The sequence below is a fragment of the Monodon monoceros genome, unplaced genomic scaffold (genome assembly GCF_005190385.1).
Source record: "Monodon monoceros isolate NGI ecotype Baffin Bay Population unplaced genomic scaffold, NGI_Narwhal_1 Super_Scaffold_12, whole genome shotgun sequence".
NCBI lineage: Eukaryota > Metazoa > Chordata > Mammalia > Artiodactyla > Monodontidae > Monodon > Monodon monoceros.
In genome coordinates this window covers 48385987-48410286 of record NW_021703768.1, presented here as the reverse complement: position 1 = coordinate 48410286, position 24300 = coordinate 48385987, and the positions used below count along the sequence as shown (strand labels likewise).

The 24300-nt window shown below is 37.2% G+C and overlaps 1 protein-coding gene across 2 annotated transcripts in view; it reads right to left on the bottom strand.

Annotated features, from left to right (window-relative positions):
* Positions 1-24300, bottom strand: part of NDUFAF2 (NADH:ubiquinone oxidoreductase complex assembly factor 2) — a 185452-nt gene that overhangs the window by 5339 nt on the left and 155813 nt on the right. Inside the window, exons 1-2 of one of the 2 annotated variants that reach the window (XR_003792630.1) lie at positions 10869-11015; positions 10036-10222 (exon numbers count right to left, since the gene is read on the bottom strand). The exons of the other annotated variant lie outside the window; for it this stretch is intronic. The gene's annotated coding sequence lies outside the window, so the exon portion shown is untranslated. Of the gene's footprint in view, positions 1-10035; positions 10223-10868; positions 11016-24300 lie in introns of those variants that run through there. 2 annotated transcript variants of the gene reach the window in all.

Here is a 24300-nt window from a genome sequence, read left to right as displayed (position 1 = left end):
ACACACACACACACACACACACACACACACACACACACACACACACACAGTTCTAGAAACCTGGATGGGGTACCCTTGAGTGTTCAGCTGAGTATCAAACTGTATGTGGGTAGGATGAGACTCTACAGGGCCAGGAAGGTCAATTTCTGGCTAAAGAATAACTACTGGGGAGCTGTAAACTGAACAACTGCTGCAGCTTGCATGAGACTAGGGGACATTCAAGTTCTAAAAAGCCAGAGATGCCTCACCAAACCTGCAGGGCATTTAGTATAAAGACTTCAGAAAGATCACTCCTTAGGAGTAAGAATAAATTGGCACAAGAGTTGAGGTAACTCTAGATCTGCACTGTCCAATACAGTAGCCACTAGCCAAATGTTGTTATTTAAATTAATTAAATTTTAAAATTTAGTTCCTTAATTGTACTAGGCACATTTCAAGTGTTTAGTAGCCAAATGTGACTAGTGGCTACCATGTTGAAAAGTACAGATACAAAACATTTCCATTGTTGCAGAAACTCCTATTGAACAGTACTGCTCTAGATCCACCTGAACAAATCTTAAAAATAAAGCCTCCAAAAGTTTGGGCTGATTCACATGTAAATTAATATACTCAAAAAAAAAAAAAAACCCTCAACATTTTTAAAAGGAAGATAACAAAACACAGACAGTAAACAATATACTATTTCAGTGTTTATCATCCAATCAAGAAGTGAAGAAGGAAAGTGTGATCCAAAACCAGTCAACAGAAACATGATAGAAATGATGAAATTAATAGATATGGACTTTATCACAGCTACTACAAATATGTTAAAGACTTAAAAGAAAAATTAACATAAAGAGAAGAAATGTAGAAACATTTAAAAAGAACCAAATGGAACTTCTAGAGGTGAAAAATACAATACATGAAATAAAAAATGTAATGGATATGCTTAACAGCAGATTAGACCCTGCAGAAGAAAAGAAAAAAGAATCTGAAAACAAGGCAATGGAAACTATGCAAACTGAAGCAAAAGAGAGAGAAAATTGCTTAAAAACTGAACCAGAGCCTCAGTGAGCTGTGGGGCAATATTAAGCAGTCTCACATACATGTAACTGGAATCACAGAAAAAGAAGAAAGAGGAAGGAGAAAAAATAATGACTAAAAAATATATCAAATAGATAAACATATAAATCTACATATCCAAGAAACTAAAAAAACTCCAAGTAGGAAAAATACAAAACCAAAGCATATCAAAACCAAATTGCTAAAAACTAATGATAAAAGAGAAAATCTTAAAATAAGCTACAAAAGAAAGACATTTATGAGACAAAGATAAATACTATTGAGTTCTCATCAGAAACAATGCAAGGTACAAAACAATGGAATGACTTTAATACACTGAAAAAAAATAAAAACTGTCAATTTAGAATCCTATATCCAGTGGAAACATCCTTTAAAAATGAAGGCATAATGACATTTTCAGACAAAAAAAAAAATAGATGTTTTTGTCACAAGCAAACTTCTATTACAAGAACATTAAAGGAAGTATTAAATACTTTAGGTTGAAAAAATGATACAATATGGAAACTTGAATCTACATAAAGGAATGAATAGTGCCAAAAATACCAGAATGAAGGACTTCATTGCAGGGAAAAATGTTAGACTTTGGGACACTCTGCTAGGTACTCAATGCCCTTTGATTTTATGTCTACCCACTCCCAGCTCCTTGAGCCCATGAGGAGCTTCATCACATTGTGCATTGAAACTACTGCTATAGATTTTGAGGGTTATCATCACTGTACCCCCACCAGAAGGACTTCTCAAGCTTTGCAAAGATGTCAGTTACCACTAAATAGAGGAGAAGTACAGCCTGAAATGCAAGAGGACTATTGTGACCATATGCAGCCCTCAGATTAATAGTACTACCTGGGAGACAGATGATACCTCATTCCCTCCCTACTCCCACCTGACAAAGAGCCTCTGCCCACCAAACCTTCCATGTCTTGCACCACTGTCCTGGCTTCCCTGGCCTGGGATTTGAAGCAGTATGTCAACAATGGCCCTTCTCCACTGAAGCTGAATCTGGTGGGGTGGACTATCAGAAAGTCATGCATGAGGTTAACTCGTTTCTGAGAAGGTCACATCAAAGAGTCCCCTGGAGTGAAGTACTGAAGGATATCATTCTCAACCAATCTCAGGGAAGAAGAGAAAGAAACCATACTGACAATAGAGAAAGCATAAGCTGTACCAAAATCTGATATTTCAGAACTTTTCCTAAGTATATTGTTTATGAATGACTATTGTTCTGTGACAGTCTCTCTCATTTCAACAGGCACCAGGGGTGTTCAGTTGGAGCAAATTAGCTTAGGCTTGAGTTGTTTACAGAGCCTTAATATTGGAAAAATAGACAAACTCAGTTGTGAAAAGTATTGTGTTAAATGTTTGAATTTATATATTTTTCTACATCAAATTATAAATTACCATTGTTTGTGAAGGATTACATTGAAAAAAGATTTAAAAAAAAAAGCTCTGGATGCATTTAACAAGTTTAACCCTGTTTTTGTAGTTTAGACAAGTTAATGGTTATTTATTGTGCACTATTTATTAATTCAGTGATGAGAACTCAAGCCCCCAAAAGGTTGCAACTCAAGTCCTTTTCAGTGCCACTTCTTTGCTAAGAGCCCTGCTTAAGAGCCCTTTTGGTAGCTGTCCTGTTGTTGTACTACATGTTGCAAATTGCTAAGTGTGGTAATCACAAAAGCATTTTTAAAGTTGTTTTTTATTAAACTAATAACATACAGACAAAAATTAAAGCCTGAAAATGCAGTCTTCAAACATGTTGACTCAAAGAGGTTAGGAATTATATTATTCCACTCTAATCATATAGTCCCTTATGTGAAAATCTAGTACACATGACTTTTGGTGTAGAAATGGTGAAGAAATCAGCTCTAATATACAGTTATAGCTGCGGGAGGTACTATAACAGATCTGGATACTTGGACTATAAAAAAAGAGGTGAAACAAATGGCAGAATGGGACTAGAGGTCTCTGCGATGATGCCTTGGGAGAGATAAAGGACACTAAGGCAATGCAAACCTGAACCTTGGAACCGTACTCTAGCATCTGAGAGAAGAGAGAGAGAGCTGTCCACAAGTGCTCTCTGATGAAGTCATCTTGACTGGAAGAAAATTTAATTACTCAGTGAGTACTGGAGAAAGAAAAGGGCTGAGAAATATCTGAGTGAGTTAAAACAGTTTCCCAAAGATTTTTCTGTCTCAGGTATCCAAGTCATTCTGCATCTCTGGGGCCACACTTGGACAAGAGGTGAAGAAGTGAACAGTTCTGAGTCTATGCTATTAAACAGAATTGAGTATTTGGATATAGATCTAAGCATACATACAAGAGCATTTAGGAATATCTATTACTACACATATACCTTGTGGACAAGGGCATATAAATACAAATTAAAAATTACCCGTCATTAATAAGTTATGTAAAGTATCACTAGTATTTTTAAATTTAGTGTGCTTATTTGTATGTGCCACATGTATGTATAAATAAAAAAGAAAAATGGTTTTCATGACATAATTCAGGAGCTCAATCCCCTAACCCTGTTTCTCTCTTTAGAGTCTCAGCCTAGTAAAGAGAAAATTCTTCTGTCAAGGAATATTTCAGTAATACACTCTATGTACATATATATGATGGTGTGATATTCATGTTAAAGATAAAATTCCACAATAATAGACTTCAAAATTATTTTATAATTTTTATACAGATAGACCTGGAAATGGAATAGAGCTAATGGTCAGTTCTTTATTAGGAAATTATAAAGTTTGTTCTAAAAGTGCTATGAACCCAGCCAGGAAAAATGGCAGGCAGAATACAGTTATACATAACAACCCATTTCTTCTTTGAGAGTCTGGCTCCACACTCCTCTGGAGTTTGGTATTTATAAATGGTCTCCATTTGGTTTCAAGTACTTGTGAACTCCATGTATACCATATATACCTACGTTCAAACTTAAGTACAAAAGAAATCCCAAGATAAAAAATCTAAATACAGTTTAAAGTAAATTCAACAGTGCTTCATTGTTAGAAAGTTACCATATTCAAAAGCAAGTAAAGACTTAAGAGTCAGTCTTAACAGATATTGATAAAATTTCCCATGTCACTAAATTCTTTTTTAGCTTTCTACGGTAACAAAACCATGGCCATTTCATGATGATCCAGTTATATTACATACAAAAAACAGGAACCTAATTTTTTTTTAAGTTTTAGTTTAAAATTATAAATTACCAATACATTTGTGGCAAAAGCTTAGTGTAAATATATCTTTAATAACTACTGGATGTAGATATGTACTTTTCAAAGTACACATAACATAAAGATACAATGAAAGTTTTGGTCTTAGAAACAGATCAACTTTCTACAATATTTAAATTACTAAATACATTCTCCTCTACCCATACATTTTCACCTCTCACTAGACCATGTGATATACATAATATAAATATATTTGACTTTGACAGCCCCATTTTCTTTCCATAATTTAAACTATACATACTACTGAATAATTTTTATTTTAATCAACATTAAAAATTTTAAAGTATGACTACACTGCTTTTGAGTATATTTAAAAATATTTTTGGGGCTTCCCTGGTGGCGCAGTGGTTGAGAGTCCACCTGCCGATGCAGGGGACACGGGTTTGTGCCCTGGTCTGGGAAGATCCCACATGCCGCAGAGCGGCTGGGCCTGTGAGCCATGGCCGCTGAGCCTGTGCGTCCAGAGCCTGTGCTCCCCAACGGCAGAGGCCACAACAGTGAGACGCCCGCATACCGCAAAAAAAAAATTATATATATATATATATTTTTTTTTTTTTGAAGAATACAAAAAGATTGAGTAAATAGATTTAAGTGAAGACTTGACATAAAGTATGGTACAGGTCCTCAAACCTTAGAGACATATGGTTACTGTAACATGGTCTCCTCCAGAAAGTAGCCTCCCAGTATATGCCACATACTCCACCCAGCAATCAACATGATTATAATGGGAATTCGATTTGTAACTGTTTCAAAATGTTCTAAGATGAATATTCTTTTTACAGTGTCAACTTTATAACATACCAAGAAACAATTTAAACCTAACAATAGCAGTAGCAATGCCTAAGCTTGAAAATATTGCCAAATTGTTTAATTAAACTACATTTTCTAGTTCTACAAGTTGAACTGCCAGGATGAAATAGTAAGTTATTATATCACCCTTTTTCAATGTAGAAAGAGAGAAGAGAAAAAAAGAGGGGAGTTTATGAGGTCACCAAAATGTTATGAGATCACCAAAAGGTACTCTGTGCTCAGACCAGAGGCGATGCCTGCTAGATTAGTAATCAAAAGTGAATTTAATCTTGCCTGGGTAGGAGTAGAAGCCAAAATGGTAAATAAATGACAGAGCATAGGTTAGTATGATAGCGCTGGGTTGCTAAGAAATCTATTAGAATGAAACAACAACCAAGCAAGTTCTGCTTACAGAAGCTGCTCCTGCTATGTGTTCTTGCCAATCACTAGTGTGCCTCTGCCAAGTCAATGTCACCTTTAATTTATTCACATTCAAGTCTGCTGCAAACAGACTTTGATCAATCACAATAATGAAAATGTAGACTGAGTTTTGTTGTTTTGACATGCTTTCTTGAACTTTTCTCCTTCATTTTTTCAAAACACTTCTAATTGCAAGAAGTTGATCTCAATTGTTCCTGTTATTTGAGGGAACAATTGTTAAGGTTTGTTTATTTTCCTTGCTCGCTAGGAATTTCTGGCATTGAGTTTTCTTTCTTTGAACTTGAGCCAGATTAATTATTAAATCTCAAAATGTCACTAAAATGAACTAATCACAGAGCTCAAGTCATTAATAGTTTTGCAGGTGGTATTTCCCTTAATAAAACAAATGAACTTCCATATATATATTAAAAAAAGACCTTTGAGCATAAAGACACAATCATTTAATTGAAAAAGGAATTTAGCAGTTAAACATTAATAAAAAAACAATTAGAGTCATTTAACATTAGTCCTATTTAATTGAACTGCCCTGGTGGGAGACAAAGAAAACCTTGCTCCCTTGCGTGAGAAGGGGAAAAACCATAATCCCTGGAAGAGAAGGCAATGTCAGGTCCCCATGGCTTTCCGGGCATGGACTTTGAGACTGGGAAAGAAATGGCAGAGAGGCTGGAGCCCTGGAGGAAAAAGAAGGTTCCATCTGTGAATGACTGCTAACATTTATTGAGCTGTTATGTGCCAGCTACTGTAAGGAGAAAAGAGTTCTTCTCTCCGAGGTTGAGAAAGGGAAGTAGAGGAGCTGGGCAAGAAGGTGAGACACAGAGTCAGAGAAGCTGCAGCTCCCGCTATACAGAATCTGCCCTAAAGATTCAAAAATATCATAGCCAGAGGTTTCCCTCCCCAGGACCTAATGCAGGGATACTGTCCCCCGATGAAAGGGACAACAGGACCTGGAGCCCTAAAAGATATACTCATTCATTCATGCATTTTTCATTCAATAAATATATACTGAGCACCTATAGTTCTGGGGATACAGAGGATAAAACCTGGCTCCGACTCTTATGAAGCTTTCTTGTGGGTAGAGAGGAGGACAGGCAAAGGCGGTGACTTTTGGAGGACTCAGGGTAGGGAAGAGCTGAGTTAGCACCAATGGCCAAGTACCAGGCTAATGCTTATGGGTTCTTTCCTATTTTCTCATTCACTCATTCATTGGTTCATTCACACATTGAGAGCCCACTATGTGCCAAGGATAAAGAGTTAAAAGAAGCAATTTTTTACCCTGTTCTTAAGGAACTCACAATCTAGGAAAGATAGATGGGTAAAAAATTAATTAAATTTACTATATGATAAGTTCTGTGATAATATCAAGTAAAGAATGTTATGAGGGGCTTCCCTGGTGGTGCAGTGGTTGAGAGTCCGCCTGCCGATGCAGGGGACACGGGTTCGTGCCCCGGTCCGGGAAGATCCCACATGCCGCGGAGCAACTAGGCCCATGAGCCACAACTACTGAGCCTGCACGTGTGGAGCCTGTGCTCCGCAATGGGAGAGGCCACAGCAGTGAGAGGCCCACGTACCACAAAAAACAACAACAACAAAAAAAACAACAACAAAAAAGAATGTTATGAGACTGCAGAAGAAAAGTCGGTGTTCCTATCATTATCCACAGGGTGGGGAGTAGGGGCTTAGAAATGACTTCCTAGAGAAGATGATGCCTGAGTCTTAACAACAGGAATTAACCAGAAAACTGAGAAGAGGGGGCATTCTGGGAAGAGGTAAGTGTACACTTAGAGGTATGAAGGAGTAAAGCAGCACAGCAAATTCAGGATACTGTAAGCAGTTCATACGGCATGAAGCGGTCAGAACATGCTGAATCTTATAATGCAATGTTAGGACATTTAGATTTTATCCTGAAATATTCTGACTTCGAAGCAAGATTAGGATTTCCAGATAGAAGAGTAGAATGATCAGTTAATTTGAATTTCAGGTAAACAAAAAATAATTCTTTAGTATAAGTATGTTCTAAATATTGCATGGGACATACTCACTTATAATTATTGTTTGAAATTTAACTAGGTGCCCTGTATTTTTATTTGTAAAATCTGGCAACCATAGCAAGACTTAGCATTAAAAAAATGACTCTGGCAACTGTAGAAACTGAATTGGAGGGAGGCAAGACTGGACTAGAGAAATCAGTTTGGGTGCTACTGCAGAAATGCAAGTGAGAAATCATTAGGGCAGGAACTAAGGCAATGGTAGTGAGATGGAGAGAAAAAGATAGACTGTTGAGACATTCAAAAGGAGAAAGGTCTTGGTCACCAAGTATGTGGAAGTGAAGGAGACCAGAATAATCCCCAAGTTTCTGATGAACGATGACGGATAATGCCATTAATTAACCATAGTAGGAAACAGAGAAAAAGAGGAGTTCCATCTTAGACATACTGAATTTGAGATGTCTATAAAATATCCAAGTATTCTGTATCGAACTGTTAGCTCCTTCTTCTTAGCCAAACCTCCAAATACTGAAGCACTTCAGGACTCAATTCTAGGCCCTCTTCTTTGCCTATACTTTCTCCCTAGGTAATTATTTCTATATATGCTGAAGAATTTCAAACTTATACTTTCAGGCCTGACCACTCTCCAAGCTCCAGAATCATATAGCCAACTATCTAACTGAAGTCTCCACTTGGATGCCTAATGGACATTTTAAATTAAATATATCCAAGACCAATGAGGCTCAGAGGACTAGCTCAGGGTCACACAATTAGCCTAGACTTGAAACGGAAGCTTCTGTCCCCACTGTGTTCTTTCCTCTACTCATACTGCTTTGCACAGTTCTCAGCAGGCCCCCGCAGTGCTCAGCATACAGCTGGGCTCAGTAGAGTCGGCCTCACTGCATTGTTCCCCTGACACCTGGCAGCTGTGCCTAGTTTCAGTCAGGCCTCACCCTATTCCCATTCTTCACACGCTGAGATCCAGACAAGTTCCAAGGTGACGTCCCACTGCACATACCCAGAGAGGGGCCATCCAGCTAACGGGCAGCTCTGAAAGTTAACTACCATACTCTTAAAGTAGCCTTTCTGACATATCAAAGGCAAACATGGGCAGGATCTGGGGAAGAGGAAGAGGCTACTGGGATGTCCTCATGGTGGGAAGCAGCACTTCTGCCAGCAGTAGCTAAATCAGCCTCCCTTACACAACTGTATTTACTAAAACTATTCCTACTTTCCTTTACCACCTACATCCACCTAGCACTAAATCCTATCAATTCTTCCTCAAAAATATATCTTGAATTGTGTGGTTCTCTCCATCTTCATTGCCAACAACATTTCTTGCCTAGATTACAATCGCTTCCTAATAGGTTTCCTTGGTTCTCTATGATCTAATGTCCACGTATCAACCCCTGACTTTTCATGCCACTTCCCACTAACAGTTCTTTAACGGGTCCTTAGAACAAATCCCAAACTTGCCCATGACAGACATGGAGATACTCTGATTAGCTCCCCCTTCAAGAAAGGACTTGCTTCAGGTGAAGGGAGTGTGGTGGGCAGACAGCCTACACTGTATAGCAATACCATGGCTTATCAACAGATAGACATTTGGGTTGTTTTCTAGACTTTCACTATGTCATATTCACTATTTCTTTTACAGATAGTGAATTATGCCAAATCATGTATTTTTACCAGATAATTCTGAGTAGATTTCTAGAAGTTGGATTGCTAAGGCACAGGGTAAGTACATATATATATTCTGCTATCTCAAAGAGAATGGGTTTTTGACTGCCCTTTCTACCTCCCTCCTCTCCTCCTTCTTCCCCCTATTACTCAGTGCCTAGAATATCTAGCACATTATAGGTGTTCAATATATATTTGTTGAATTAATGAATTTGGCTCTGCATATACACTTTACTAACTGCTGAAAGATCAGATTAAATTTGTATTTTGCAGTTGCGTTATAAGTCCAAATCTAAACTTCAATACCTAGTTATACGTCCAAATCTAAACTTTAATAGCTAGTAATCAATGATAAATCATATTCCATTAATAAAACAAATTCCGATTCTAAGTGACTTAAAGCCCTTCTCTTCATATGCTAGAAAAGTCTTAATAACTTGAAAACTGAGAAAAGACAGGTACAAATTTATTTATACTCCTGCGAGCTTGCACTAGTTTTTGAAAAAAATCAATGTAGTAAAGTTGACTAAGTTTGCTGTTTTGAAAATTGAGAAAAAATTATTTCTCTGTTTTTCTTCATGTACCTTTTACCTGTCAACCAGTAAGTATTTGACTTAAAATATATCACCACTCAAATACAAAGTTCCTAACTTAGGAAGGCGTTAAAGGGAGAAAGTTGAAAAATAAACCAATTATTTTGGACTTAAAACACTTCTTTTCCCTCAGAGAAATGGTTTTATAATGATGGTTATATTCCCTGCCTAGTATATATATTAAGCAATTTAACCACAGTGTAGCATATTTGCAATAAAAAATACAATGTGATACAATCACAGTACCTCATCCATAGTGAGTACGACTGAATTGAGACTTGAAAACAGGCTGCTGACATCTCAGAGGGACAGCTGGTACTGTTTCCCCAAAGAGGCAAGGGTACTATGGGGAGGTAGATGGGTAAGTGACCCTCAGTTCAAATGGAGCTCTCCAGTCCACACACCTCCAAAGAGTGTCCAAGCATCTTCCTTCCTATTGTGGGATTGGAGAAGATAGAAATAAGAGGATAGGCTTGGGAAAGGGTAGGTAGTGGTAGAGAGTGGGAGAGGGTGACCACATGGCCAACTAGAAATGCAGCAGTCAGATAAACAACTGCCACGACACCAGCAATAACAACAACACCCACTTCAGGCAATGTGAGTAGCACCGACAGGCAGTTGAGGCTGTCTGCAGCAATTATACCGGGAAGAGAGTGGAATTCCCAGAAGAGTAGTGGCTGATGAAACCAACTGAAATGACATGGTGGGAAGGAGAGACGATAAAAGGAAGGAACCACAGAAACATTTTTTCTCCTAAGAGAGAAATGAAAAGGCTAGAATATTAATTAGGATTGTAGAGTGAGTTCTAAAGGTCAGGCAATCAGGTGAGCAAGCAGGTGTAAATTCAACTAGGCATCATTTGTAGTCTAGGAGCCAGGCTTCCTTTAGGTTTGGTGCCAGAAGAAAAAGAAAGGCTCAGGAGTGTCCCAGCCTAATGGAGACAGGAAAATGAACAAACAAGGTGGGTGAGAATTCTTATGGGAACTGGGGGGAGGGCAGCCAAATGGTCACTGAGAAATAAGAACAAAGGCAAAAGGAAATCAAGGGCAGAGAAGCAAGGGGCTTCCTAAGGCACTCACCAAGAGACCTCAGCTGAGGTCTGACCTCTCTTTCACTTTCATTTACATACTCATTTGATATGATTGAGCTCCTACTCTGAGCCAGGCACTGTTCTAGATCCACGAGATACAGCAGAGGACACGAGGCAGTTCCTGCTCTCATGAGGCTTCAATTCTAGAACGAAGAGAGAAATGATAAACTAGTGAATATAAGCTAACTGGTAACTGCCTGCTATTGCCATATCCTTCTCATTTAATCAGCCTGCCCTTTCAGTTTACTAAGAAACAGGAAACTTGAAATAGTAAACTACCAAAGGAGTAAACAGATCTTTCTTTAGCTCCTTTTGAATGTTCCTTTTTCCCCTCAAAATCACTTTTTTTCTATAATAATAAATCTTGAAACAAACACTGAAATTTAAACAAAAATCTATGAAGTCAAAGTGTAAATCACTTACAATTTCATATTCACTGTTGAAAAGTCTGGAGTATGTAATTATATACTTTCCCCTATAGTACACATACATTTATAATATGAATATATCTCATTTACAAATGTATATTTATAATTATAAATAAGATGTGCATACTGTTTCATAAACTGATTTTTCACTTAATAGTTTCCAGATATCTTTTGGTGTCAATATATAGATGTATACTATCCTTTTTTTGAAATTAATGTATATTTTACTACTTATTCTTTACTATTTTTACTTTTTTAAGTTAAAGCATAGGTGACTGAAAATATTATATTAGTTTCAGGTATATAATACAGTGATTTGATATTTTTATAGATTATGTATTCTAATAAAGTTCTTATAAAACATTGAGTATATTCCCTCAATGTGTGATGTGATGTGCATTACATCCTTGTAACTTATTTTTTTAAAAAGGGTGTTCTTATATATATTTTTAATATATTTTATTTATTAAACATCTTTATTGGAGTATAATTGCTTTACAATGGTGTGTTAGTTTCTGCTTTATAACAAAGTGAATCAGTTATACATATACAGATGTCCCCATATCTCTTCCCTCTTGCGTCTCCCTCCCTCCCACCCTCCCTATCCCACCCCTCTAGGTGGTCACAAAGCACCGACCTGATCTCCCTGTGTTATGAGACTGCTTCCCACTAGCTATCTATTTTACATTTGGTAGTGTATATAGGTCCATGCCACTCGCTCACTTTGTCCCAGCTTACCCTTCCCCCTCCCTGTACCCTCAAGTCCATTCTCTACAAGGTCTGTGTCTTTATTCCCGTCTTGCCCCTAGGTTCTTAATGACCTTTTTTTCTTTTTATTTTCTTTTGGATTCCATATGTATGTGTTAGCATATGGTATTTGTTCTCCTCTTTCTGACTTACTTCACTCTGTATGACAGACTCTAGATCCATCCACCTCACTACAAATAACTCAACTTGGTTTCTTTTTATGGCTGAGTAATATTCCATTGAAAACATGTGCCACATCTACTTTATCCATTCATCTGTTGATGGACACTTAGGTTGCTTCCATATCCTGGCTATTATAAACAAACCTTCAATGAACATTTTGGTACATGACTCTCTTTCATGTGTTTCTTGGCAATCTGTATATCTTCTTTGGAGAAATCTCTATTTAGGTCTTCTGCACATTTTTGGATTGGGTAGTTTGTTTTTTTGATATTGAGCTGCATGAGCTGCTTGTAAATTTTGGAGATTAATCCTTTGTCAGTTGCTTCATTTGCAAATATTTTCTCCCATTCGGAGGGCTGTCTTCTCGTCTTGTTTATGGTTTCCTTTGCTGTGCAAAAGCTTTGAAGTTTCATTAGGTTCCATTTGTTTATTATTGTTTTTATTTCCCTCTCTCTAGAAGGTGGGTCAAAAAGGATCTTGCTGTGATTTATGTCATAGAGTGTTCTGCCTATGTTTTCCTCTAAGAGTTTTATAGAGTCTGGCCTTACACTTAGGTCTTTAATCCATTTTGAGTTTATTTTTGTGTATGGTGTTAGGGAGTATTCTAATTTCATACTTTTATATGTAGCTGTCCAGTTTTCTCAGCAACAGTTACTGAAGAGGCTGTCTTTTCTCCACTGTATGTTCTTGCATCCTTTATCAAAGATAAGGTGACCATATGTGCGTGGGTTTATCTCTGGGCTTTCTATTCTGTTCCATTGATCTATATTTCTGTTCTTGTGCCAGTACCATACAGTCTTGATTACTGTAGCTTTGGAGTATAGTCTGAAGTCAGGGAGCCTGATTCCTCCACTTCTGTTTTTCTTTCTCAAGATTGCTTCAGCTATTCGGGGTCTTTTGTGTTTCCATACAAATTGTGAAATTTTTTGTTCTAGTTCTGTGAAAAATGCCAGTGGTAGTTTGATACGGATTGCATTGAATTTGTAGATTGCTTTGGGTAGTATAGTCATTTTCACAATGTTGATTCTTCCAATCCAAGAACATAGTATACCTCTCCATCTATTTGTATCATCTTTAATTTCTTTCATCAGTGTCTTATAGCTTTCTGCATACAGGTCTTTTGTCTCCTTAGGTAGGTTGATTCCTAGATATTTTATTCTTTTTGTTGCAATGGTAAATGGGAGCGTTTTCTTAATTTCACTTTCAGATTTTTCATCATTAGTGTATAGGAATGCAAGAGATTTCTGTGCATTAATTTTGTATCCTGCTACTTTACCAAATTCACTGATTAGCTCTAGTAGTTTTCTGGTAGCATCTTTAGGATTCTCTATGTATAGTATCATGTCATCTGCAAACAGTGACAGCTTTACTTCTTCTTTTCTGATTTGGATTCCTTTTATTTCTCTTTCTTCTCCAATTGCTGTGGTGCAAACTTCCAAAACTATGTTGAATAATAGTGGTGAGAGTGGACAACCTTGTCTTGTTCCTGATCTTAGTGGAAATGGTTTCAGTTTTTCACCATTGAGGATGATGTTGGCTGTGGGTTTGTCATATATGGCCTTTATTATGTTGAGGAAAGGTCCCTCTATGCTTATTTTATGGAGGGTTTTTACCATAAGTGGGTGATGAATTTTGTCAAAAGCTTTCTCTGCATCTATTGAGATGATCACTGGCTTTTCTCCTTCAATTTGTTAATATGTTGTATCACATTGCTTGATCTGCGTACGTTGAAGAATCCTTGCATTCCTGGGATAAACCCCACTTGATCATGATGTATGATCCTTTTCATGTGCTGTTGGATTCTGTCTGCTAGTATTTTGTTAATGAATTTTGCATCTATGATCATCAGTGATATTGGCCTGTAGTTTTCTTTCTTTGTGACACCTTTGTCTGGTTTTGGTATCAGGGTGATGGTGGCCTCGTAGAATGGGTTTCAGAGTGTTCCTCCCTCTGCTATATTTTGGAAGACTTTGAGAAGGATAGGTGTTAGCTCTTCTCTAAATGTTTGATAGAATTCGCTTGTGAAGCCATCTAGTCCTGGGCTTTTGTTTGTTGGAAGATTTTTTTTTTTTTTTTTTCTGTACGCGGGCCTCTCACTGTTGTGGCCTCTCCCGTTGCGGAGCACAGGTTCCAGACGTGCAGGCTCAGTGGCTATGGCTCACGGGCCCAGCCACTCCGCGGCATGTGGGATCTTCCCAGACTGGGGCACGAACCCGTGTCCCCTGCATCAGCAGGCGGACTCTCAACCACTGCACCACCAGGGAAGCCCTGTTGGAAGATTTTTAATCACAGTCTCAGTTTCAGTGCTTGTGATTGATCTGTTCATATTTTCTATTTCTTCCTGGTTCCATCTCAGAGGGTTGTGCATTTCTAAGAATTGTCCATTTCTTCCAGGTTGTCCATTTTGTTGGCATATAGTTGCTTGCAGTAATCTCTCATGATCCTTTGTATTTCTGCAGTGTCAGTTGTTACTTCTCCGTTTTCATTTCTAATTCTATTGGGTTGAGTCTTCTCCCTTTTTTTCTTGATGAGTCTGGCTAATGGTTTATCAATTTTGTTTATCTTCTCAAAGAAGCAGCTTTTAGTTTTATTGATCTTTGCTACCGTTTCCTTAATGTCTTTTTCATTTATTTCTGATCTGATTTTTATGATTTTTTTCCTTCTGCTAACTTTGGGGTTTTTTGTTCTTCTTTCTCTAATTGCTTTAGGTGTAAGGTTAGGTTGTTTATTTGAGATGTTTCTTGTTTCTTAAGGTAGAATTGTATTGCTATAAACTTCCCTGTTAGAACTGCTTTTGCTGCATCCCATAGGTTTTGGGTCATCGTGTTTTCATTATCATTTGTTTCTAGGTATTTTTTCATTTCCTCTTTGATTTCTTCAGTGACCTCTTGGTTATTAAGTAGTGTATTGTTTAGCCTCCATGTGTTTGTATTTTTACAGATTTCTTCCTGTAATTGATATCTAGTCTCATAGCGTTGTGGTTGGAAAACATACTTGATACAATATCAATTTTCTCAAATTTATCAAGGCTTGATTTGTGACCCAAGATATGATCTACCCTGGAGAATGTTCCATGAGCAGTTGAGAAGAATGTGTATTCTGTTATTTTTGGATGGAATGTCCTATAAATATCAATTAAGTCCATCTTGTCTAATGTATCATTTATAGCTTGTGTTTCCTTATTTATTTTCATTTTGGATGATCTGTCCATTGGTGAAAGTGGGGTGTTAAAGTCCCCTACTATGATTGTGTTACTGTCGCTTTCCCCTTTTACGGCTGTTAGTATTTGCCTTATGTATTGAGGTGCTCTTATGTTGGCTGCATAAATATTTACAGTTGTTATATCTTCTTCTTGGATCGATCCCTTGATCATTATGTAGTGTCCTTCTTTGTCTCTTGTAATAGTCTTTGTTTTAAAGTCTATTTTGTCTGATATGAGAATTGCTACTCCAGCTTTCCTCTGATTTCCGTTTGCATGGAATACCTTTTTCCATCCCCTCACTTTCAGTCTGTATGTGTCCCTAGGTCTCAACTGGGTCTCTTGTAGACAGCATATATACAGGTCTTGTTTTTGTACGCATTCAGCCAGTCTGTGTCTTTTGGTGGGAGCATTTAATCCATTTACATTTAAGGTAAGTATCGATATGTATGTTCCTATTACCGTTTTCTTAATTGTTTTGGGTTTGTTATTGTAGGTCTTTTCCTTCTCTTGTGTTTCTTGCCTAGAGAAGTTCCTTTAGCATTTGTTGTAAAGCTGGTTTGGTGGTGCTGAACTCTCAGCTTTTGCTTGTCTGTAAAGGTTTTAATTTCTCCATCAAATCTGAATGAGATCCTTGCTGGGTAGAGTAATCTTGGTTGTAGGTTTTTCTCCTTCATCACTTTAAATATGTCCTGCCACTCCCTTCTGGCTTGCAGAGTTTCTGGATCAGCTGTTAACCTTATGGGGATTCCCTTGTATGTTACTTGTTGTTTTTCCCTTGCTGCTTTTAGTATTTTTTTCTTTGTATTTAATTTTTGATAGTTTGATTATTATAATATGTATTTTGGCATGTTTCTCCATGGATTTATCCTGTATGGGACTCTTTGTGCTTCCTGGCCTTGATTAACTCTTTCCTTTCCCATATTAGGGACCTTTTCAACTATAATCTCTTCAAATATTTTCTCAGTCCCTTTCTTTTTCTCTTCTTCTTCTGGGACCCTTATAATTCGAATGTTGGTGCGTTTAATGTTGTCCCAGAGGTCTCTGAGACTGCCCTCAATTCTTTTCATTCTTTTTTCTTTATTCTCCTCTGCAGTAGTTATTTCCACTATTTTATCCAGGTCACTTATCCGTTCTTCTGCTTCAGTTATTCTGCTATTGATCCCTTCTAGAGAATTTTTAATATCATTTATTGTGTTGTTCATCACTGTTTGTTTGCTCTTTAGTTCTTCTAGGTCCTTGTTAAACATTTCTTGTATATTCTCCATTCTATTTCCAAGATTTTGGATCATCGTTACTATCATTACTCTGAATTCTTTTTCAGGTAGACTGCCTATTTCCTCTTCATTTGTTAGGTCTGGTGGGTTATTGACTTGCTCCTTCATTTGCTGTGTGTTTCTCTGTCTTCTCATTTTGCTTAACTTACTGTGTTTGGGGTCTCCTTTTCTTAGGCTGCATGTTCGTAGTTCCCATTGTTTTTGGTGTCTGTCCCCAGTGGCTAAGGTTGGTTCAGTGGGTTGTGTAGGCTTCCTGGTGGAGGGGACTAGTGCCTGTGTTCTGGTGGATGAGGCTGGATCTTGTCTTTCTGGTGGGCAGGTCCATGTCTGGTGGTGTGTTTCAGTCTGTGGCCTTATTATGATGTTAGGCAGCCTCTCTGCTAATGATGGGGTTGTGTTCCTGTCTTGCTAGTTGTTTGGCATAGGGTGTCCAGCACTGGAGCTTGCTGGTCTTTGAGTGGAGCTGGGTCTTGGCGTTGACATGGAGACCTCTGGGAGAGTTTTGCCATTTAATATTACGTGGACCTGGGAGGTCTCTTGTGGACCAGTGTCCTGAACTTGGCTTTCCCACCTCAGAGGCACAGCCCTGACACCTGGCTGGAGCACCAAGAGCCTGTCAGCCACACAGCTCAGAGTAAAAGGGAGAAAAGAAAGAAAGAAAGAAAGAAGATAAAATAAAATAAAATAAAGTAAAATAAAATAAAAAATAATTATTAAAAAAATTTAATAAAATAAAAGAAAGAAGAGCAACCAAACCAAAAAACTAATGCACCAATGATAACAAGTGCTAAAAACTATACTTAAAAAAAAAAAAAAAGAGGACAGACAGAACCCTAGGACAAATGGTAAAAGCAAAGCTATACAAAGTCACACAGAGAAGCATACACATACACACTCACAAAAAGAGAAAAAGGAAAAAATTATATACATTGTTGCTCCCAATGTCCACCTCCTCAATTTGGGATGATTCATTGTCTATTCAGGTATTCCACAGATGCAAGGTACATCAAGTTGATTGTGGAGATTTAATCCGCTGCTCCTGAGGCTGCTGGGAGAGATTTCCCTTTCTCTTCTTTGTTTGCACAGCTCCTGGGGTTCAGCTTTTGATTTGGCCCTGCCTCTTCATTTAGGTCACCTGAGCGCTTTTGTTCTTTGTTCAGACAGGACAGGGTTAAAGAAGCAGCTGATTCGGGGGCTCTGGCTCACTCAGGACGGGGGGAGGGAGGGGTACAGAGTGTGGGGCGAGCCTGCGACGGCAGAGGCCGGCATGACATTGCACCAGCCTGAGGCACACCGTGTGTTTCCCGGGGTATATATATATTTTAAATTTATTTTATTTATTTTTGGCTTCATTGGGTCTTCTTTGCTGCACGCGGGCTTTCTCTAGTTGAGGCAAGCGGGGCCTTTCTCTTTGTTGCCATGCTTGGGCTTCTCATTGTGGTGGCTTCTCTTGTTGCAGAACATGGGCTTTAGGTGCGTGGGCTTCAGCAGTTGTGGCACATGGGCTTAGTAGTTTTGGCTTGCAGGCTTTAGAGCGCAGGCTAAGTAGTTGGAGTGCACAGGCTTAGGTGCTCCGTGGCATGTGGGATCTTCCCGGACCAGGGCTCAAACCCCTGTCCCCTGCATTGGCAGGCAATTCTTAACCACTGCGCCACCAGGGAAGCCCCTTATTTATTTTATAGCTAGTACTTTGTATCTCTTAATCCACTTCACGTATCTTGCTCCTACCCCTACTTCTCTCCCCTGTGGTAACCACTAGTTTGTTCTTTGTATCTTTGAGTCTGTTTCTATTTTGTTATATTCGTCCATTTGTTTTATTTTTTTAGATTCTGCAATGTAAGTGAAAATGTACAGTATTTGTCTTTCTCTGTCTGACTTATTTCACTATCTTGGCTGCAATGAACACTGTGGTGCATGTATCTTTTTGAATTAGTGCTTTGGTTTTATTCAAATAAATAACAAGCAGTGGAACTGCTGGATCATATGGTACTTCTATTTTTAATTTTTTGAGGATCCTCTATATTGTTATCCATAGTGGCTACACCAATTTACATTCCCACCCACAGTGCATAAGTCTTCCCCTTTCTCCACATCCCCGCCAATACTTCTTATTTGTTGTCTTTTTGATAACTGCCATTCTGACAGGTGTGTGGTGATATCTTGTGGTTTTGATCTGCATTATTTGCATTTCCTTGATGACTAGTGATGTTGAGTACCTTACCTTTTCATGTGCGGGTTGGCCATCTGTATCTCTTCTTTGGGAAATGCCTATTCAGGACCTCTGCTCATTTTTTAATCAGTTTTTTGGGGGGAGATATTGAGTTGTATGAGTTCTTTATATGGTTTAAATATTAACCCCTTATCAGGCATATCATTTGCAAATATCTTCTCCCACTCAGTGGGTTGCTTTTTCCTTTTGTTGATGGTTCCCTCCGCTGTGTACATTATCCTTCTTAATGGCTGCATAGTAGCTCGTATTCCATTGTACAGAGATAACATAATTTATTCATTCAGTCCCCTATAGACTGATGTTTAGGATGCTTCACATTTTACAATACTACAAACAACATTCTTGTATAAAATTTTACACACTTTTCAATCATTCCTCAGGATACCTTCTCACACCAAAACTACTACATCAAAAGGTTCCCATATATAGTTGTCCCTCAATATCCGGGGAGGTTTGGTTCCAGGATCCCTGCAGACACCAAAATCTCAGATGCTCAAGTCTCTTACAGTTGGTCTTCCGTATCCAAGGGTTTCGCATCCGTGAATTCAACCAACAGCAGATCATGGTTGGTTGAATCCATGGATGCAAAACCCATGGATATGGAGAGCCAACTTTATTTGGAAAACTGATTTCTAAAGAGTCAACATCAACTTACATCTGTACCTACAGTGAATGAGAAGACCTGTTTTCCCACAAATTTGCCAATACAAAAAAAAAAGTCCTTACCTGTATTGTGTTTAAAAGCTACTACCCCCACCCTATCTTTGGTTTGCCTCTAACCTTGTCTAGGATTTTTTAATGAAAAAGTAAAAATTTCTTATGCTGTCAAATTTGTCAATCTTTTCATTATAGTATCTGGCCTAGCTGTCATGCCACTCACTCTTTGTCTTGCTTGTTCTTTTTTATCCTTCAGGTCTCAGCCTAAATATAACCTCCAGAGCAGCTTCCCTAAACATCTCATTTAAGGAAAGCTGTCCCTGTATTCGTAGAATCTTTGCTTTTTCCCTCAGAGCTCTATTTACAATCTGTAATGGTCCATTTTTGGTATTTGCTACATGTCTGTTTTCCCCACTACAGTATAAGTTCTATTAACACTGGAATAATATGGCAACTGTAGCTACTGAGTCAGGCAAGTTATATGTGATCTTTGAGGAAATTCTTCTGATTCAAGGACTTGCAATATATGACAGTCAAGAGTGCAACCACATCCCGTATTTGAAGAATTTTTGATGGTTTCAAAATCTATCACTAGAGTTCAGGACCTCTGCTCATTTTTTAATGAGAAGTGTTGTGATGCCAGAGCACTCCAAAAGTTAGGAACTTGTAAACTTAGTTTCTTTCAGGTATTTAGGCACAAGCTTCAGCAACAGTGACAGTCAATTCTTTGAACAGTATCAGTTCATAAGGACACAGACTGAAGTTTAGGGTAGGATGTTTTGCCACTTGCTAGACAAAAGAGTTCACTTCAAAGATATGAGGGTTGGACCCTTTCATTCTGGAAAGAAAAAACTCTATGATACTTAGGTTAGATGGATATTTTTTAATGATAATTCTTAAGAATGTTTCTTTCCTTTTAGACTAAAATATCTTTTCATTGTGGCAGGAATTAGTAAAGTTCCTATCTAGGAGTTTTTCAAGAATACCTGTATATTAGGATTCAAAAGTCTAATACAAATTTAAGTTGAACAGAAGTTGGGTTCTATTTCCATAGTATAGGTTAATAGTATTTACATTCTATGATTATCATTTACTTTTGTTTCTTAAATTGAGAGGCAACTGTGATATTTTGTTGATTACATAATATATTAACTTTCACTGAATATATCACTGTACTTACTACATGCATTTTCCAATACGCAAATGAATTTTGTTAACAAGTACTACTCTAGTGGGATAATATGCCATGACTTTTTATAATTATTCCATTTAAATTACTGTGCAATGTAAATTTCTTGGCAAAAATATCCATCTGGTGATAAAAATTTGGAAATAATTCAATAGAAAATCTTGTTAGTGAGGTTATTTTCAACAAACACATATGAAAGGAAATGTTTTTATGATAAACTGTCATGTAATTTGGTGACCACAGATAATGCAATTAGTCTGATTTTGTGGGGGAGACAATTACTGAACCCTTATGCTTATTAGTCCTCAGTAAATTATACCTTTTCCCTGTCTTAAGAAGAGAGACTGTCAAAACAAATAATTATAGAACTAGAAATACTTTAAAAGACAGGACAAAAAACTTTATTTTCCTCTGTAACATTTCACCAACTGTGCAATTCAGAAAACATTTAAACCTTATTACTGCATAACAAGAACTTCATACTTTAAATATAAAAAGCAATTTTTAACGCAATAAAAGTAAGTACAAATAAAAGAAAAACATTTTTTAATAAAAGAGATTAAGTTAAGCAAATACCTAAATTTGTGGCATTTATTTTAAGTAAAAAGCACTTCTACTCTTCCATCAGAAATGGAACTTTCTTTTAGTACTAGTGTATTTTGGCTTTTAGTATAATCAAATTTCTAAGCTAATGATATGATTAGAGGCACAGGATTTGGGGCACACTTAGTGCAAAATGCATTGATTTGTAATACTATTTTATAATGTGTTGGTTATTTATTATCATTGTAGCCAGGCTTTAAGGCTATCTAAGATCAAAAGCAGAAGAACTGGCCCATAACGAATGAAACTAGTCACTTCTAAATTTTAAATATATAAACTCTCATAGCTAAATACAACTAGCAACAAGCTTTTTAAAAAATATTCAATTGATTTTTTGTTGTTAGCTATTTAGATTCCTTACATTAGTTAAATTAAAATATTTTCAGCTTTATTGAGGTGTAACTGACAAATGTAAATTGTAACATATTTAAGGTGTACAACATGATTTGATATGCATATATATTGTGAGAAGATTCCCCCAACTGAGCTAATGAACACATCCACCACCTCAAATATTTAACTTTTTTCTTTTTGTGAGAACATTTAAGTTCTACTTTCTTAGCATAGTTCCATTATACAAAATACAGTGAATAAACCATGTTACACATTAAATCCTCAGAGCTTATTCATCTTACAGTTGAAAGTTTGTATATTTTTACCCACCTCTCCCCAACTCTCACATCCCTCAGGCCCTGGCAACCAATATTCTCTGTTTCTAAGAGTTTGACTTTTCTTTTCTTTCCTTTCTTTTTAAAAAATATTTCACATATAAGTTGTACTATGCAGCATTTGTCTTTCTCTGGCTTATTTTACTTGCCATAATATCCTGAAGGTTCATATATTTTGTTGCAAATGACAGGATTTACTTCTTTCTCGTGGCTGAATAATATTCCATTGTGCATATATACCATATTTTCTTGATCCACTCACCCACTGATGGACACTTAGGTTGTTCCCTAAGTGGCTATTGTGAATAATGATTCAATGAACATGTAAGTACAAATATCCCTTTGAGATAAGGTTTTCATTTCCTTTGGATAGATACCCATAAGTGGGACTGCTGGGTCGTATGGTAGTTAATACCATATGGCAGCCACTCTACCATATGTCTTTTGACTGGAGAATTTAGTCTGTTTACATTTAAAGTAATTATTGATAATTATGAACTTACTGTTGCTATTTTGTTCATTGTTTTCAGGTTGTTTTGTAATTCCTTTGTTTCTCTCTTGCTATCCTCCTTTGTATTCTGATGATTTTTCTGTAGTGTTATGCTTTGATTCCTTTCCCTTGATCTTTCATATATCTATCATAGGTTTTGCTCTGTGGTGACCATAAAACATCTTATATTTTATGCTTACATAAAACATATTTATGATAGTCTGTTTTAAGCTGACAACTTCACACACATACAAAAGCTCCACATTTTTATATTCCCCCTCAACATTTTGTTTTTGCTATCACAATTTACATTTTTACATTGGGTAACCATTAAAAAATTATTGTAGTCATTGTTATTTTTAATATTTTTGTCTTTTAATCTGCACACTAGAGTTACAAGTGATTTACACACGACTATTACAACATTAGGGTATTCTGATTTTAACTATGTATTTACTTTTACCAGTGGTTTTATATTTTCATGTTTTCCTGTTACTAATTAATATCTTTTCATTTCAGCTTGAAGCCTTTAACATTTCTTTTAAGGCCCACAGAGTGGTGATAAACTCCTTCAGCTTTTGTTTGTCTGGAAAACCCATTATCTCTCCTTCAATTCTGAAGGACAACTTTGCTGGGTAGGGTTCTTGGCAATTTTTTTCTTACAGCACTTTGAATATATCATGACAATCCATTCTAGCCTGCAAGATTTCTCATAGTCTTATGGGGGTTCCCTTACATGTAACAAGTTGCTTTTCCCTTGTTGCTTTCAAGATCCTCTCCTTGTCTTTAACTTTTGACAATTTAATTATAATGTGTCTTGGTGTGGGTCTCTTTCGATTCCTTCTATTTGGAACTCTCAGGGCTTCCTGGATCTGGATTTGTTTCTTTCCCCAGATTAGGGACTTTTCAGCCATTATTTCTTTAAATAAGCTTTCTGCCCCTTTCCCTTTTCTCCTTCTGGGATGCCTATAATGTGTATACTGGTCTTCATCATGGTGTCCCACAAGTCCCTTAAATTTGCTTCACTTTTTTTCATTCTATTTTCTTTTTGCTCCTCTGATTGAAAGAATTCCACTGCCCTGTATTCAAGTTCACTGATCTTTTCTTCCACTTGATCTGGTCTGCTGTTAAACACTTGTATTGAATTTTTCAGTTCAATTATTGTATTCTTCAGCTTTTTGATTTCTGTTTAGTACTTGTTTATATTTTCCGTCTCTTTGTTGAAATTCTCACTTTGTTCATGCACTGCTCTCCTGACTTCGGTGAGCATCTTCATGACTGTTATTTTGAACTCTCTATCAGGTAAATCACTTATCTGAATCTCATTAAGATCTGTTCTTGGTTACTTAACCTTGTTCTTTTGGTTGGAACATATTCCTCTGTTTCTTCATTTTCCTTGAATCTCTGTGTTGGTGTCTGCTTATTAGATAAAACAGCCACTTCTCCTGGTCTTGACACAGTGGTCTCATGTATAAGATGAACCTCATCAATCAGCACAGCCTGAGCTCCTGGTTGTCTCTCAAAGCTCTGTGATTGTCCAAGCCACCTTCTTTAATCTTACTGGCTCCCAATAGTTGAGAGTGTGTCAAGACCAATCAATGTCCCAAAAGGCAGAATTGTATTGAGCACCTAGATGGAGGATGACTGGAAGCTGAACCCTCAGTCAGCAGCTTCAAAAGTATATAGTTAAGCTTCTTCCAGGGAGAAACTGGGAGTTGGGTGTTTTTGCCTGTTTCCTCTGTGCTGGGCC